This window comes from Cervus canadensis, chromosome 17 (assembly GCF_019320065.1).
Source record: "Cervus canadensis isolate Bull #8, Minnesota chromosome 17, ASM1932006v1, whole genome shotgun sequence".
NCBI classification, from domain to species: domain Eukaryota; kingdom Metazoa; phylum Chordata; class Mammalia; order Artiodactyla; family Cervidae; genus Cervus; species Cervus canadensis.
In genome coordinates, this window is record NC_057402.1 from 45,153,829 (window position 1) to 45,170,883 (window position 17,055).

At 41.9% G+C, this 17,055-nt stretch overlaps 1 long non-coding RNA gene across 4 annotated transcripts in view; it reads left to right on the forward strand.

Annotated features, from left to right (window-relative positions):
• Positions 1 to 3,708: 3,708 nt before the first annotated feature.
• The window catches only part of LOC122419799, a 50,427-nt gene continuing 37,080 nt past the window's right edge, over positions 3,709 to 17,055 (forward strand). For 3 of the 4 annotated variants that reach the window (XR_006263000.1, XR_006263001.1, XR_006263004.1), the window contains exon 1: positions 5,302 to 5,619. This is a non-coding gene — a long non-coding RNA (uncharacterized LOC122419799). Of the gene's footprint in view, positions 4,114 to 5,301; positions 5,620 to 17,055 lie in introns of those variants that run through there. The other variant, XR_006263002.1, reaches the window with a different exon arrangement.

Here is a 17,055-nt window from a genome sequence, read left to right on the forward strand (position 1 = left end):
GTTGGAGCACTTTGATCCTAGGAAACATCTTGAAAATGTGTACTGTAAATACACAAAGTTATAACACCTGATACAATTTCTAACTTGAAATGTTGCAAGAAGATGGCATAAAGAACTTATAAATACTCTTTCCAGGCCTCTAAGTTCACATTTTCTCCCAATTGCTTCATATATTGTTTTTACATACACATTTTTTTCTGATCCATTGGGATTAAGTTACCTATGTGCCACTTTGTTTGAAATATCTTGTCACTTTCCTAAGAACAAGGACATTCTTTTAACAACCATAAATGAGTGATGGTAATCAGGAAATCCACATGGATATGATACTGCTACCTAACCCATCAGTTCAGTTACTGTCTGACCCTATGGACTGCAGCACGCCAGGCTTCTCCATCACCAACTCCCAGATCCTGTTTAAACTCATGTCCATCGAGTCGGTGATGCCATCCAACCATCTCATCCTCTGTCATCCCTTTCTGCCTTCAGTCTTGCCCAGCATCAGGGTGTTTTCCGGTGAATCATTTTTTCGCATCTGGTGGCTGAAGTATTGGAGCTTTAGCATCAGTCCTTCCAATGAATATTCAGGACTGGTTTCCTTTAGGATGGATTGGTTTGATCTTGCAGTCCGAGGGACTCTCAAGGGTCTTGAACACCACAGTTCAAAAGCAATTCTTTGGTGCCCAGCTTTCTTTATAGTCCAACTTTTGCATCCATACATGACTACTGGAAAAACCATAGCTTTGACTAGATAGACCTTTGTCAGCAAAGTAATGTCTCTGCTTTTTAATACACTGTCTAGGTTGGTCATAGCTTTTCTTCCAAGGAGCAAGCACCTTCATGGCTGCAGTCACCATCTGCAGTGATTTTGGAGCCCAAGAAAATAAAGTATGTCACTGTTTCCATTGTTTCCCCCATCTATTTGCCATAAAGTGATGGGCCTGGATGCCATAATCTTAGTTTTTTGAATGTTGAGTTTTAAGCCAGCTTTTTCACTCTCCTCTTTTGCTTTCATCAGGAAGTTCCTCAGTTCCTCTTCACTTTCTGCCATAAGGATGGTGGTATCTGCATATCTGAGGTTATTGACATTTCTCCCAGCAATCTTGATTCCAGCTTGTGCTTCATCCAGCTGGGCGTTTTGCATGATTACATACAAGTTAAATAAGCAGGGTGACAATATACAGCCTTTCCCAATTTTGAAACAGTCTATTGTTCCATGTCCAGATGAGTGGAATTGTGTGGTAGTTTGAGCGTTCTTTGGCATTGCCTTTCTTTGGGATTGGAATGAAAACTGACCTTTTCCAGTCCTGTGGCCACTGCTGCGTTTTCCAAATTTGCTGGGATATTGAGTGCAGCACTTTAACTGCACTCATCTCACACACTAGCAAAGTAAGGCTCAAAATTCTCCAAGTGAGGCTTCAACAGTACGTGAACCGAGAACTTCCAGATGTTCAATATGGATTTAGAAAAGGCAGAGGAACCAGAGATCAAATTGCATATTGAGTGCAGCATCATCTTTTAGGACTTGAAATAACTCAGCTGGAATTCTATCACCTCCAGTAGCTTTGTTCGTAGTGATGCTTCCTAAGACCCACTTGACTTCAGACTCCAAGATGTCTGGCTCTAGGTGAGTGATCACACCATTGTGTTGTGGTTATGTGTCATGAAGATGTTTTTTGTGTAGTTCTTCCATGTATTCTTGCCACCTCTTTATATCTTCTGCTTCTGTTAGGTCCATACTGTTTCTGTCCTTTATTTTGCCCATCTTTGCATGAAATGTTCCCTTGGTACCTCTAATTTTCTTGAAGAGATCGCAAGTCTTTCCCATTCTATTGTTTTCCTCTATTTCTTTACATTGATCACCAAGGAAGGCTTTCTTACCTCACCTTGCCATTCTTTGGAACTCTGCATTCAGATGGGCATATCTTTCCTTTTCTCCTTTGCCTTTAGCGTTTCTTCTCTAATCCATAATCCAATGTAAGATTTTGCCAATTTTCCCAGTAATTTCTTCCAGTTTTCCTGGTTGAGGATCCAACCCAGAATCACTATACCTACTTTTTATGTCCTTTTCGTTCCATGTCTTTCATGATGTTTTTGAAAAGTGTTGGCTGACTCCTTGTAGAATGTCCTTCAATTTCAGTTTGATGTTGTCTTGCACTTAGATTTTTTTTTTTTTTAATTTTAGAAATACAGGTGGTTTGAGTTAAGATTTTTTGACTAGTATAGTGTGGAAGTGACAGGCATTCAGTAGACACTACTTCAGAGAACTGAGTTTTTATCTTTTTACAGGTTAGGATAGTGTTTAACTCATGACTGGGCAGGGGCAGTGAGCCGCAGCTCCCAGTCAGCTTATGTGATCTCAAAGCAACAAATAGACTTAACTATTCTGTAGTTATACATTCTGTTTCAGTACAGTGTTCAGTACATGAGACGTTCAGTCACAAAGGCGAGTCTGACTTCGACCTCATGGACTGCAGCACACCAGGCTCCTCTGTTCCCCACTATCTCCCAGAGTTTGCTCAAATTCATGTCTATTGAGTCACTTACTCTACCTGACCATCTCATCCTCTGACGCCCCCTCTCCTTTTGCCTTCAGTCTTTCCTAACATCGGGGTCTTTTCCGATGAGTAGGCTTTTCTGTATTGTGTGGTCAAAGCATTGGAGCTTCAGCAACAGTCCTAGTGACTATTCATGGTTGATTTCCTTCAGGAGTGATTGGCTTGATCTTGCACATATGAGAGAGACCCAGTGCTTTATTATAAAGTGGACTTCGTCTAGTTGATTTGGCTCAACTGTAGGTTAATGCGTTACAATGTTAAAAACAGCCTCAGGTAAGCTATGATATTCAGCCATGTCTGACTCTGCAACCCCACAGCTTGCGAGGCTCCTCTATGGGATTTTCCAGGCAAGAATAATGGAGTGGGTTGCCATTCCCTTCTCCAGGGGATCTTCCCTACCCAGAGACTGAACTGGCCTCTCCTGCTTCTCCCGCATGGGCAGGAAGATTTATGATGTTCAGTAGGTTGTGAATAAAATGTATTTTTGACTTAGGGTATTTTCAATTTACTATGGGTTTATTGCAACATAACCCCATCCTAAGTCAAGGCAGATCTGTACCACAGAAGTGATACTGAGTACTCGATACTGTGTACTCGATGCATCATACTGAGAGACAGAATATCTGTCACAGTTTCAGTGATGTTCACTTCAAGTGCTTGGATTAAGGTGTATCTCTCAAGTTTCTCCGCTGTTAAGTTGTAAGAAGGTATTTTGTGGCTAAATACCCCGTTGTTCAACCTTTCACTCACTGCTTTTAACATCTATTGTTATTTTACCTCCATGATTACCTTATATTTATTAGTATTGTACAGTAGGGAAGGAGTTTTCTCTTCTTCACCAAGAACATTTCTTTCCATTTCTTGGTGTGGAGTCGGGCATTCTCAGCAAGTAACCTTGCCTTCTACATACGGCTCTGTGTAAAGAAGCCTTCCCTCTTTCGGTTTTCGGTGTCAATGATGAGGAAAGGACTGGGCTTTCTGTAGGGGAGAGAAACTAGAAAATTAAAACACAAGGCTGTGTGCTGTGGTGTTTGCCGTGCTCCGCCACTAGGAGGCAGTGCTGTCGCAGCTCCACGCCTGCCGGCGGGTCCACCTCTAAGGCTCCAGGTAAGTGAGATGAGGGATGGGAAGGGCTGGGGAGGAGCAGGGAGCCGACCGGGACGGCACAGAGAAGCGGTTTCATTCTCCATCAGCGTTGAGGAGCTTCTCCTAGGCCTTGGTTCTTGCATCTGTAAAATCAGCCCTGGGCTCCTTAGAACCTCTTGTGGAACTTGTTAAAAGCAGGTGGTGAGGCGCTGCCCCCAGCCTGAGATTGCGCGGCTTCAGGCGTGGTGGGGCGGGGCGCGCGGCTCAGGTGTGTCCACTCGGTGCTAAGTGTGCTCGCGGGCGGTTCCAGCCCAGCTGGGCTGGACGCCACCGGACTAGCGTCTCTCCTGTGTTGTTTGCGTCTGATAATGTCTATTGGCATATGTCATGAAATATGATAGTCTTCTGCCTTTTGTGTCACCGACTCTGCTGCTTGGAGATTTCAAAGAGTCCCAGGAACGTTTTGAAGGTAATTTTCTTCTTTTTTTTCCTATATTGTCCTTGTGTGCTGTGCTAAGTCGCTCAGTCGTGTCCGGCTCTTTGCGACCCCGTGGCTCCTCTGTCCATGCGGATTCTCCAGGCAAGAATACTGGAGTGGGTTGCCATGCCCTTCTCCAGGGGATCTTACCCACTCAGGGATCGAACCCACGTCTCCTGCGGCCCCTGAACTACAGGCTGATTCTTTACCGCGGAGCCTCCAGGGAGCCCATATTGTCCTTAGTTTTGTTAACGTACAATTTTCAACAAAGTGAAATGACTGTCACACAGATATAAAATGAACTTGGTAAGTATTTTTTAAAAACCTAATTTTTAAAAAACCGATGTTGCAGTCAGTTGAAAAAAGAAGTCAGGGACAAATTTGGAGAAAGGGAATGCTGAATTTATAAATGGACACAAGACCGACTTCTTCCACTGGAGGGAAGTCCGCTAAACCTCTAGCCAACAGAATTTATTTACATTTGTCTATAGGTAAGAATTAGTTGCATTGTCAGACGTCTACAACTTGGAGAGTTGTAAAATAGCTCTTAAGGCAGCGAAAGATGCAAAACCTCTGTTTAGAATCTGAATCAAACCCCAGGTTGGGGATGGGAGAGAGGGTGGGGAGGGAGGGGATGTATATATAATTATAGCCTGATTGGCACGTTGTTGTACACAAACATTTGTAAAAATCAAAAACCAAAAAAAATTTTTTTTGAGTAAAAGAAAACAGTGGTAAGAGGAGCTCCTCTGGCGGAAGCATGGGAGCTCTGCCAACGTCCTTCCCCCACTTGGCTGCTCACTGCTGTTGAGACAGTCTCTGAGCTCCTAGGTCACTCTGCTCCTCCTGGTTTCCACCACGGGACAGCTTGGCCTGAGCTCCATTTCTAACTGAGAACCTGGGTCTCCCCGCCAGTGGTCTTTATACTAAACTAAAGGTTCTCAGACCTTTTATGGGTTCCCAGGACGCTGTGAAACAGTCTCTGTGACTGACAAGGGGGAGACAGAGCAACAGTCAGGGTCCTTCACCTGGTCTTGGAACAGAGCAGCTCCACTTCTACCTTTGTGTATGATGAGGCTGATTTTAATATGCCCCTAAGGAGAAGCATCCCATTGCCAAAAGATTCTGAGAAGATAAAGGAAGAAAGACTCCCACTGGAGTGCTGGGGGGGTTGGGGGGAAGCCACCCAGGTCGTTGCGCTTAACAGTTGAAGCACAAGTTTCGCCTCTATCTGAGGGCAAAACTCGTAGATGTATATCCTATCTCCGTGAATATATGAATTCATATTCTGTGTATTGCCTATGTCCTTAAGATTTTCAGTTTTATTGGTATGTGAATCATTTTAAATGTCACATTTGCTTTCTAAATTAAACTTGTCAGATGTTTGATTATTTTATTGATAGTTTCAGGAGTTTTAACTTTCTTTTTACTTGAGGTTGCCGCTTTTCCTCATTAGACGCTGGAGAAAACAAACAGCCGGATTCAATTGTAAAAAATGTGAGTAAAGCTCGTTTTCTCTTTTTCGACTGCAGGGGTCAGCAAACTGTGCCCAGCTGCCCGTTTGTGAATAAGACGTGAACTAAAAATGATTTTCACATTTCTAAATGCTTTAAAACAGGGATCCCCAACCTCCAGAATCTAATGCCTGATGTCTTGAGGTGGAGCTGATGTAATAATAATAGAAAAAGAGTACACAATAAATGTAATGCACTGGAATCATCCTGAAACCATATCCCGCCCCCCCACCCCCACCCCGGTGCGTGGAAAAAGTCCACAAAACCGGTCCCTGGCACCAGAAGGGTTGGGGACCACTGCGTTAAAACCCAGCAGCAGCAAGAGGAGAATCCTGTGGGCTATGGAAATTATGTGAAATTGAAGTCAGTGTCTACATACAGAATTTCATTAGGACGTAGCCACATTCTTTTGTTTACAAACTGTAGATGGCTGTGTTCCTGATTTAATGGCTGGATTACATAGTTGCCATAGAGACAGTAACGAGGCACTGTGATCACGTTACACTACAGATTGCAGTTACACATTTATTACACCATAGTGTTTTGAGGGCCATACTGATCACCATATCATCACATTTTATTTTTTACAAATTGTTAGTGCATACTTTCATTAAAAAAAGAGAAAACTGGACTTTCAGTGTTAAGGTATGAGTGGCTCATTCGGTAGGTGGGCAGCGGAAGTTGTTATCAGTGCTGAGTTTGTTTTCTCTGCATGTGTTTCTTCCAGATAAATTAGCTTGTTTAAAACCGTTAGTCTTTGGGTGAGAGTGGTTGTTTAAAGTGCTGAAAACATTGGGAGCAATATGAATAGTCAATTTAAAACAAAGTAGATAATTCTGAATGGTTTTCCTTGACTCTTGATAAGTCAAAGATGTTACCAATACTGCTGGGTTATGCAAGAGTGGGTGCCAACTTTGAAGAGTCTGAAGAATTAAGTCTGTAGAGTAATCTGCATGGAACAGCTACTGGTGAGAATATTTTTAAAGATGATAAATCACTGATTCAACATGACCTGAAGTGAGAATTGGCTGAGCTAATGTTATAGCTGATGTTGATAGAAATATGTGCAACAGAAAGGACCTTATTTGTACAGAATTAAAAGCTTGCAGAAATCTAAAGTGTTTAAAACCCGTGCTGTTCATTGCATTACTCATTAATATGTATTCTACAGAAAATAAGTCTGTCAGTTACTGAACTAGTAACTGTTCACAATGAATTTTACTCTCATAGACTTAACCATCATCACTTCCATGAATTTTGATAAAGTGTTATTTAATTGTGGTAAAGTTTTTTAAAACATAAAATATTTATTATTTTAACCGTTCAGAGGGTAAAGTGTCTGCCTGCAATGCGGGAGACTCAGGTTCCATCCCTGAGTCCGGAAGATCCCCTGGAGAAGGAAATGGCAACCCGCTCCAGTACTCTAGCCTGGAGAATCCCATGGACAGAGAAGCCTGGTAGGCTACAGTCCATGGGGTCGCAAAGAGTCACGACTGAGCGACTTGACTTTAACCAGTCATAAGTGTACAGTTTGGAGGCATTAAATATGTTTACAGTGTTATGGTAACCATAATTGCTATATCTAAAGTTTTTCATCATTCCCAACAAAAATTCTGTACTCATTAAACAATAACTCCTTATTCTCCCATATCATATTTTGTTTATCCATTCATTTTATGGTGAGCATTTTGGTTGCTTCTGCTTTTTGGTCCTTGTGAATAATGCTGCTATGAACACAGGTGTACAAATGCCAGTTCAAACCCCTGCTTTCAGTTGTTTTGAGTATCTACCAAAAAGTGGGGTTGCTAGATCATATGGTAAATCTATGATTAATTTTTTTGAGGAAATGTACTATTTTCCACAGCAACTGCACTGTTTTACATTCCTACTAGTAGTGCACAAGATTTCTAATTTCACCACATCATTGCCCAAGCTTCTTACTTTCTGAGTTTATTTTATTTTTTTTAAGTATTTATTTTTGGCTGTACTGGATCTTTGTTGCTGTGTGGGCTTTTCTCTAGTTGCAGTAAGTGGGGCTGCTCTTTGTTGTGGTGTGTGGCCTTCTCATTGTTTTGGCTTCTTTTGTTGTGGAACACGTAGCTCTAGGTGTGCAGGCTTTAGTAGTGGTGGCGCATGGGCTCGGGAGTGGTGCGCGGGGGCTCGGGAGTGGTGGCGCGGGGGCTCGGGGGTGGTGCGCGTGGGCTCGGGAGTGGTGGTGCGTGGGCTCGGGGGTGGTGCGCGTGGGCTCGGGGGTAGTGCGCGTGGGCTCGGGGGTGGTGCATGGGCTCGGGAGTGGTGCTCGTGGGCTCGGGAGTGGTGGCTCGTGGGCTTGGGAGTGGTGACCCATGGGCTCAGGGGTGGTGTGCGTGGACTCAGTAGTTGCAGCGCCCCAGCTGTGGAGCACAGGCTCAGTAGTTAATGGCACATGGACTTAGTCACTCTGTAGCATGTAGGATCTTCCCAGATCAGGGATGGAACCTGTGTCTTCAGCATTGTCAGGCAGATTCTTTACCACTGGGCCACCAAGGGTGCCCCTAGTAGGTTTATATATATATATTTGTATATATTTTACAATATATATATTTTTTGTATTGTATATATACAATATAAAATAATTATATTTTACAATATATATATTGTGTGTATATATATATACACACACACACAAATATATATATATGTATACACACATAATGGGCATACTCATGAGTGTGAAGTGGTATCTCATTGTAGTTTTGATTTGCATTTCCTTAATGATTAAAGATGTTGAGCATCTTTTAGTGTGTTGATTGGCCATTTGTATATCTTCTTTGGAGAAATATCTGTTCCAGTTCTTTGTCCATTTTTAAACTGAGTTTTATTGTTATTGAGTTGCAGGAGCTCTTTGTATATTCTGGATATTAATTCTTTATTGGGTATGATTCGCATGTGTTTTCTACCAGGCTGTGGGTTGCCTTCTCTGTTGATAGTGTCCTTTGATGCACAAAAGTTTTAAATTTTGATGTAGTTCAATTAGTTATTTTTTTATTGCCTATGTTTTTGGTGTCATATCTAAGAATCCTTTGCCAAATCCTCATGAAGTGTTATCCCTGTGTTTTCTTTCAAGAATTTTATGGTTTTAGCTCTTATACTTAATTCTTTGATGCATTTTGTGTTAATTTTGGGGGGTGATCATATTTTTTTTAACCTCTAAACTTTATTTGTTATTGGGGTATAGCCAATTAGCAATGTTGTGGTAATTTCAGGTGAACGGCAAAGGGACTCAGTCATACATATACACGTATCCATTTGTGTTAATTTTTGTATATGTAGTGAGGTAGGGTGTCAACTTCATTTTCCTTCATATGGAAGTCCAGTTGTCCCCAGCATCATTCGTTAAAGCGGCGGTTCCTCTCCCATTGATTGGACTTAAGACCCTTATCAAAAATCAGTTAGCCATGAATGTACGGGTTTGTTTCTGAACTCTCAATTCTGTTCCACTGATCTGTAAGTCTGTCCCTCCGTCAGTCCACAGTGTTTTGATTACTGTAGCTTTGAGTGAGCTGTGAAATTTAAGTCCTCCCACTTTGTTCTTTTTCAAGATTTTTTGTTTGTTTGTTTACCTGGGCTGTGTAAGTTTGCTAGAGCTGCCATAACAAAATACCACAAACTGGGTGGCTTAAACAGATTTATTTTCTTGCCATTCTGGAGGCTGGAAGCCCCAGATCAAGATGTGAGCAGCTTTGATTTCTCCCAATTTTGATTTCTCTCTTCTTGCCTTGTAGCTGGCTGCCTTTTTGCTGTGGCCTCACGTGATCTTCTCTTTGCATGCACAGCCCTGGTCTTACTGTGGGTCCAAATTTCCTCATCTTATAAGGACACCAGGAGGAGTGGATGAGGGCCCACCCTAAGGGCCTCATTGTGACACGGTTACCTCTTTAAAGGCCCTGTCTATAGATGTAGTCACATTCTGAGGTATTGAGGGTTAAGACTCCTGCATGTGAATTTTGGGGAATACACTTCAGCCTCTTACATGGACTCCATGATTTGAGGATCAGCTTTTCTGTTTTTTGCAAAAGAAGCCCACTGGAATTTTAATAGGAGTTGCTCTGAATTGTGTAGGTGGCTTTGGGTAGTATTGACATCTTGACAATATTAAGTGTTCTAATCTGTGAGCATGGGATGTCTTTCCACTTACTTAGATCTTCTTTAATTTCTTAGAGGAATACTTTGTAATTTTCAGGGAACAGTTTCTTGTACTCCTTGCTTAAATTTATTCCTAGGCATTTTATTCTTTCAGATTGTGCTATTGTGATAAGCGCATGTGTGCTAAGTCACTTCAGTCATGTCCAGCTCTTTGTGACCCTGTGGACCATAGCCTGCCAGACTCCTCTATCCATGGGATTCTCTAGGCAAGAATACTGGAGTGGGTTGCCATTTCTTAGTGCAGGGGGTCTTCCCCACCCAGGGATGGAACCTGTCTCCTGCATTGGCAGGCAGGTTCTTTGCCACTAGCACCACCTGGGAAGCCCATTGTGATGTAATAAGAAATACATATTTGGTCTTTCTCCCCAGTTCCTGGCACAAAATCTTCTAAAACCCTTGGAATTTCCTCAGTGTTAGAGATGGAAGGCCCATGATTTATTATTCATTAAGTGAAGAATAGTAAAAATATTAATTCCTCAGTTGTGTCTGACTCTTTGCACCCCATAGACTGTATAGCCCACCAGGCTCCTCTGCCCATGAAATTCTCCAGGCAAGAATACTGGAGTGGGTAGTCATTCTCTTCTCCAGGGGATCTTCCTGACCCAGGGATCAAACCCAGGTCTCCTACATTGCATTGCATTTGGGCAGATGCTTTGCTGTCTTAGCCACCAGAGACCCTTTTTTTTTTTTTTTTCTTTTTTCAGGGACCCTTTTTTGTTATTCATAATAAGCCCTTTCAACCATACCTAAGTTTATGCTAATGAAGTGACTCTTGGTAGGGTATCGATAGCTTCCAGATGAGGGCTGGTTGCTAGAGGAACCAACCAGGTGATTAGAGGACTGGAACTTTAAGCCCCATCCCTGATTTCTGTGGAGGGGAGTTGTTTAGTCGCTCAGTCATGTCCAACTGTTTGTGACCCCATGAATTGCAGCACGCCAGGTTTCCCTGTACTTCACTGTCTCCTGGAGTTTGCTCAAACTCATGTCCATTGAGTCAGTGATGCCATCCAACTGTCTCATCCTCTGCCACCCCCTTCTTTTGCCCTCAGTCTTTCCCAGAAAAACAGTGCAAGTAGCAATCTTTTATCATAGCAAGGGGGAAAGTTTTATAATTTGGGAATCCACTTTAACAATGAACAGTATAAGACTTTCCAGACTATCATAAACCCTTTCTAAACAATATTTTGATGGTGATATAATAGTTCATCAATAAACATAGCGTCATTTATGTAACACAGTCATTGATATCTTCGCTGTTTTCAGTTTTTGGCCAATGATGCTGCAACATGCATTTGTATCTATAAAGTTCTGGGAGAGGCTGTTTCCTTAAAGAGATCTAGAATTGGAATTGTTGCATCAGAGGATGAAAGGTTGTAACTGCTCTTTTAAAAGGTGGCATCTCAGAGAATCCACTGAGGCAGAGAAACCATCATCTAGGTGTGCTGAGCTGCTTGCTTCCCCACACCCTCACCTCTCTCATTTTCCACTGCCCAAGTTTCTTTTGTAATTAGTTCAGTAAAAAAGGAGTTTAAATGGCATTTCCTCTACAACTCATGAGGGAGATTATTTCTCATATCTATTGAGTCGGTGATGCCATCCAACCATTTTATCCTCTCTTGTCATCTTCTCCTACCTTGAATCTTTCCCAACATCAGGGTCTTTTCCAAGGAGTCAGCTCTTTGCATCAGGTGGCCAAAGTATTGGAGCTTCAGTTTCAGCAGCAATCCTTCCAATGAATATTCAGGGTTGATTTCCTTTAGGATTGACAGATTTGATCTCCTTGCAGTCCAAAGGACTCTCAAGAGTCTTCTCCAGAACCGCAGTTCAAAAGAATAAATTCTTGTCAGTTCTTCAGTGCTCAGCCTTCTTTATGGTCCTGCTCTCACATCCATACATGCAGAGGGCTAAGAGGCTAGAAATTGAATTAATCACCAGTAGCCAATGATTTAATCCATCACATCTATATAATTGAGCCTCCATAAAAACTCTTAAGTGATAAGGGTTAGTGAATGAGTACTGGGAGGGTACATTCCATATTCCTTGGAGACTGAAGAGCCTGTGCTTGGGCTTCTTCCAGAACCCACCAGGTGTGACTCCTCACTGGGCTGTTCACCTGTGTCCTCTATAATAAACCCGTAATAATAATGTTTTCCCCTGAGTTCTGTAAGCTGTTACAGCAAATTACTGAACCTCAGATGGGGTCAAGGGAGCCCCCAATTTGTAACCAAGTCAGACAGAAGTGTGGATAACCTGGGGGCTCATGGCTGAAGTAGGTGGATTGACATTTTAAACCATGGGGGGATTCTGTGCTAACTCTGGGTAGTGAGTGTCAGAACTGAATGAAATTGTAGGACACCAGTTGTTGTCTACAGAGAATCTGAGAATTGCTTGGTGTGGAAAACCTACACACAGCTATTACTATAAATAGAATTGATTTCTCAGTTTTCTTTTCTAACCATTACTGGTATATAGAAACAACTGATTTTTTGCAATTTTGAGAATTTGTTGATTAGCTTTAATAACTTTATGATACATTCCTTGGGATTTTCTGTGTATAGGGTCATGTCACCTGCAAATACAGATAGCTTTACTTCTTCATTTCCAATATGGATGCCTTTTATTTCTTGTCTAATTGCTGTGCTAGAATTTCTAGGACAGTGTTAAATAGCAGTCGTAAAAGCAGGCATTCTTGTCTCGTTCATGAAGTTACAAGTAAAGTTTGCAGTCTTTTCTCTGTGGAGCATAAATTTAGCTGTGGTTTTTCTGTAAATGCCCTTTATCATGTTGAGGAATCGTCCCTCTCTTCATAGTTTCTGAGCACTTTTATCATGAAAGAGTGTTGGCTTTTGTAAATGCCTTTTCTGTATTAACTGACAGTATTTTTTCCCTTCCTTCTACTACTGTGATATATTACATTCACTTTTTTCTTATGTTGAATCCTTGCATTTCTATTATAAATTACACTTTGTCATGGTGTATAGTCCTTTTAACACACTCAGTTTGATTTGCTAATATTTTGTTGAGGATCTTTGCATTGCTTTTCATAAGTGGTAGTGATTTCTAATTTTCTTTTTTGTGATTATCTTAATATGGTTTTGGTACCAGGGAAGTGCTGATCTCATAGAATGTGATGGAAAGTGTTCTCTCCTACTTTATTTCTTTGACGAGTTTGAGAACTGGTATCAGTTTTTCTTTTAACTTTTGGTAGAATTCACCAGTGAATCCACGTGGTCCTAGACTTTTCTTTGTTCAGAAGTTACTGATTACCGAATCAATGTTTTTACTTGTTATATAGGTCTAGTGAGATTCTCTACTTCTTCAGTCAATTTAGGTAGTTTGTGTATTTTGAGGAATTTGTCAGTTTCATCCAGATTATCCAATTTTAGAGCCCAAAGAAGGATTCCAGTTCTGTCTTTTGTTAAACCTTGGCTTAGGAGCTAGGGCATGAAAAATATCCATGTATGGAGAGATAAATATAAACATATAATAATAAATTTGTGTTTATAAAAGTGCAGTTTGATTTAGGACTTAACAGATTCAGTGAGCAAGGCAAGTTACAGGTTAAGACTGTTTTCCTTCTTAAAAGAAAATGAATATTTTTAATTAAAAAAATTTTTTTTAACTATTTGAACAGGCAGCATGTACGTGGTTCACATTTCAAAAGTTACAAATGAGTTTACAGTGAGCAGTTTCCATCCAGCTCATGTCCTTCAGCCTGCTGGCTCCCCCTTGGCTCATGGAGCCCTGTTGTCAGCTTCTAATATGTCCTAGATATGTTACACATACATGTGGGAGGTTTTAAAGTGTTGTTTAGTCACCAGGTCATGTCTGAATTTTTGTGACCCCATGGACTGCAACACACCAGGCTTCTCGGTCCCTCACCACCTCTTGGAGTTTGCCCAAGTTCATGTCCATTGAATCGGTGATGCCATCCAACCTTCTCATTCTCTGTCTCCATCTTCTCCTTCTGTCTTCAGCCTTTCCCAGCATCAGGGTCTTTTCCAGTGAGTCAGCTTTTTGCATCAGGTGGCCAAAGTATTGGAGCTTCAGTACCAGTCCTTGCAATGAGTATTCAGGTTTGATTTCCTTTAAGACTGACTGGTTTTATTTCCTTGCTTTCCAAGGGACTCTCAAGAATCTTCTCCAGAACCACAGTTCAAAACCATAAATTCTTTAGTCAGTTCTTCATTGCTCAGCCTTCTTTATGGTTCAGCTCTCACATCCATACATGACTACTGGAAAGACCACAGCCTTGACTATATTAAAGTGATGTCTTTGCTTTGTATTCACTGTCTAGGTTTGTCATAGCTTTCCTGCCAAGAAGCAGTCATCTTCTGGTTTCATGGCTACAGTCACCATCCACAGTGATTTTAGAGCCCGAGAAGAGGAAACCTGATACTGCTTCCACCTTTCCCCCTTCTATTTGCTATGAAGTGATGGTACCAGATGCCATGATCTTAGTTTTTTGAATATTGAATTTTAAGCCAGGTTTTTCGCCCTCCTCTTTCACCCTCATCAAGATGCTCTTTAGTTCCTCTTTGCTTTCTGCCACTAGCGTGGTATCGTCTGCATACCTGAGTTTGTTGATATTTCTCCCGGCAATCTTCATTCCAGCTTGCAAATTCATCCAGCCCGACATTTTACATGATGTGCTTTGCATATAAGTTAAATAAACATGGTGACAATAACCAGCCTTGTCCTACTCCTTTCTCCATTTTGAACCAGTCAGTTGTTCCACATAAGGTTCTAATTGTTGCTTTTTGACCTGAATACAGGTTTCTCAGGAGACAGGTAAGATGGTCTGGTATTCCCATCTGTTTAAGGGATTCCCACAGTTTGTTGTGATCCACACAGTCAGACTCTAGCGAAGTCAATGAAGCACAGAGGTAGATGTTTTTCTGGAACTCTCTTGCCTTCTCTTGGACCCAGCATATGTTGGCAATTTGATCTCTGGTTCCTTTGCCTTGCTAAACCCAGCTTAAACATCTGGAAGTTCTCTGTTCACGTAATACTGAAGCCCAGCTTGAAGGATTTTGAGGATAACCTTACTAGCATGGGAGAATTGTCTAGTAGTTTGTACATTCTTTAGTACTGCCCTTCTTGGAAATTGGGATGAAGTTTGACCTTTTCCAGTCCTGTGACTGCTGCTGGGTTTTCCAAATTTGCTGGCGTATTGAGTGTAGCACTTTAATAGCATCATCTTTTAGGATTTGAAATAGCTCTGCTGGAATTCCGTCCCCTCCACTAATTTTATTGGCAGCAGTGCTTCCTAAGGCCCACTTGCCTTCACACTCCAGGATGTCTGGCTCTGAGTGAGGGACTGCACCATCGGGGCTATCCAGGTCATTAAGAGCTTTTTTGTACAGTTCTTCTGTGTATTCTTGCCATCTTTTCTTGATCTCTTCTGCTTCTATTAGGTCTTTATTGTGTGCTGTTCTTTATTGTGCCCATCTTTGGATGAAATGTGCCTTTGATATTTCCAATTTTCTTGAAGAGCTCTCTAGTCTTTCCTCTTCTGTTGTTTTCCTCTATTTCTCTGCACTGTTCATTGAAGAAGGCCTTCTTGTCTCTCCTTGCTATTCTCTGGAACTCTGCATTTAGCTGAGTGTACCTTTCCCTTTCATCATTGCTTTTCGCTTCTCTGCTTTCCTCAGCTGTTTGTAAAGCCTCCTCAGACCACCACTTTGCCGTCTTGCATTTTTTTTTCTTTGGGATGGTTTTGTTCACTGTCTCCTGTACAATATTATGAACCTCTGTCCATAGTTCTTCAGGCACTCTATTTACTAGATCTGACCCCTTGACTCTAGTCATCAGCTCCACTGTATTCATAGGGGATTTGATTTAAGTCGGACCTGACTGGCCTAGTGGTTTTCCCCACTTTCTTTAGTTTAAGCCTGAATTTTGCTATAAGGAGCTGATGATCTCAGCCACAGTCAGCTCCCAGTTTTTTTTGCTAACTGTATAGAGCTTCTCCATCTTTGGCTACAAAGAATATAATCAATCTGATTTCAGTATTGAGCATTTGATGATATCCATGTGTAGAGTCATCTCTTGTGTTGTTGGAAGAGGGTGTTTGCTATGACCAGTGCGTTCTCGGCAGAATTCAGTTAGCCTTTGCCCTGCTTCATTTTGTACTCCAAGGCCAAATTTGCCTGTTACTCCAGGTATCTCTTGACTTCCTACTTTTGCACTTCAATCCCCTATGATGAATAGGACATCTTTTTTGGGTATTAGTTCTAGGAGGTCTTGTAGGTCTTCATAGAACCATTCAACTTCAGCTTCTTCAGCATCAGTGGTTGGGACATAGACTTGGATTATTGTGATGTTGAATGGTTTGCCTTGGAAATGAACCACGATCATTGTCATTTTTGAGATTGCAAGCAAGTACTGCATTTCACGGAGGAGGCAATGGCACCCCACTCCCGTACTCTTGCCTGGAGAATCCCAGGGACAGGGGAGCCTGGTGGGCTGCCGTCTATGGGGTCGCACAGAGTCGGACACGACTGAAGCGACTTAGCAGCAGCAGCACTGCATTTCAAGCTCTTATTGACTATGAGGGCTACTCCATTTCTTCTACGGGATTCTTGCCCACAATAGTAGATATAATGGTCATCTGAATTAAATTTGCCCATTCTGGTCCATTTTAGTTCACTGATTCCTGAAATGTCAGTGTTCACTCTTGCCATCTCCTGCTTGACCACTTCCAATTTACCTTGATTCATGAACCTGACATTCCAGGTTCCTATGCAGTATTGTTCTTTACAGCATCAGATTTTACTTTCATCACTAGACACATCCTCAGTTGGGCATCATTTCTGCTTTCGCCCAGCCTCTTCTTTCTTTCTGGAGCTATTTCTCCACTCTTCCCCAGTAGCACCTTCCAACCTGGGAGGCTTATCTTTTGGTGTTATATCTTTTTACCTTTTCATACAGTTCGTGGAGTTCTCACAGCAAGTATACCGAGGTGGTTGCTCTATTCCCTCCGCCAGTGGGTCACATTTTGTCAGAACTCTCCACTGTGATGTCTCGGGTGGCCCGGCACAGCATGGCTCATAGGTTCATTGAGTTATGCAAGGCCCTTCACCACGACAAGGCAGTGATCCATGAAGTGTGCCCACGCATTAAGACTCCCTCCCTTCAAGAGGTGTAGGTTTCATCCCTCTCCTTGGTTATGGGCTGGACTTAGTGACTCACTTAACACGACAGAAGTGACAGTCTGTAACATCCAAGACGA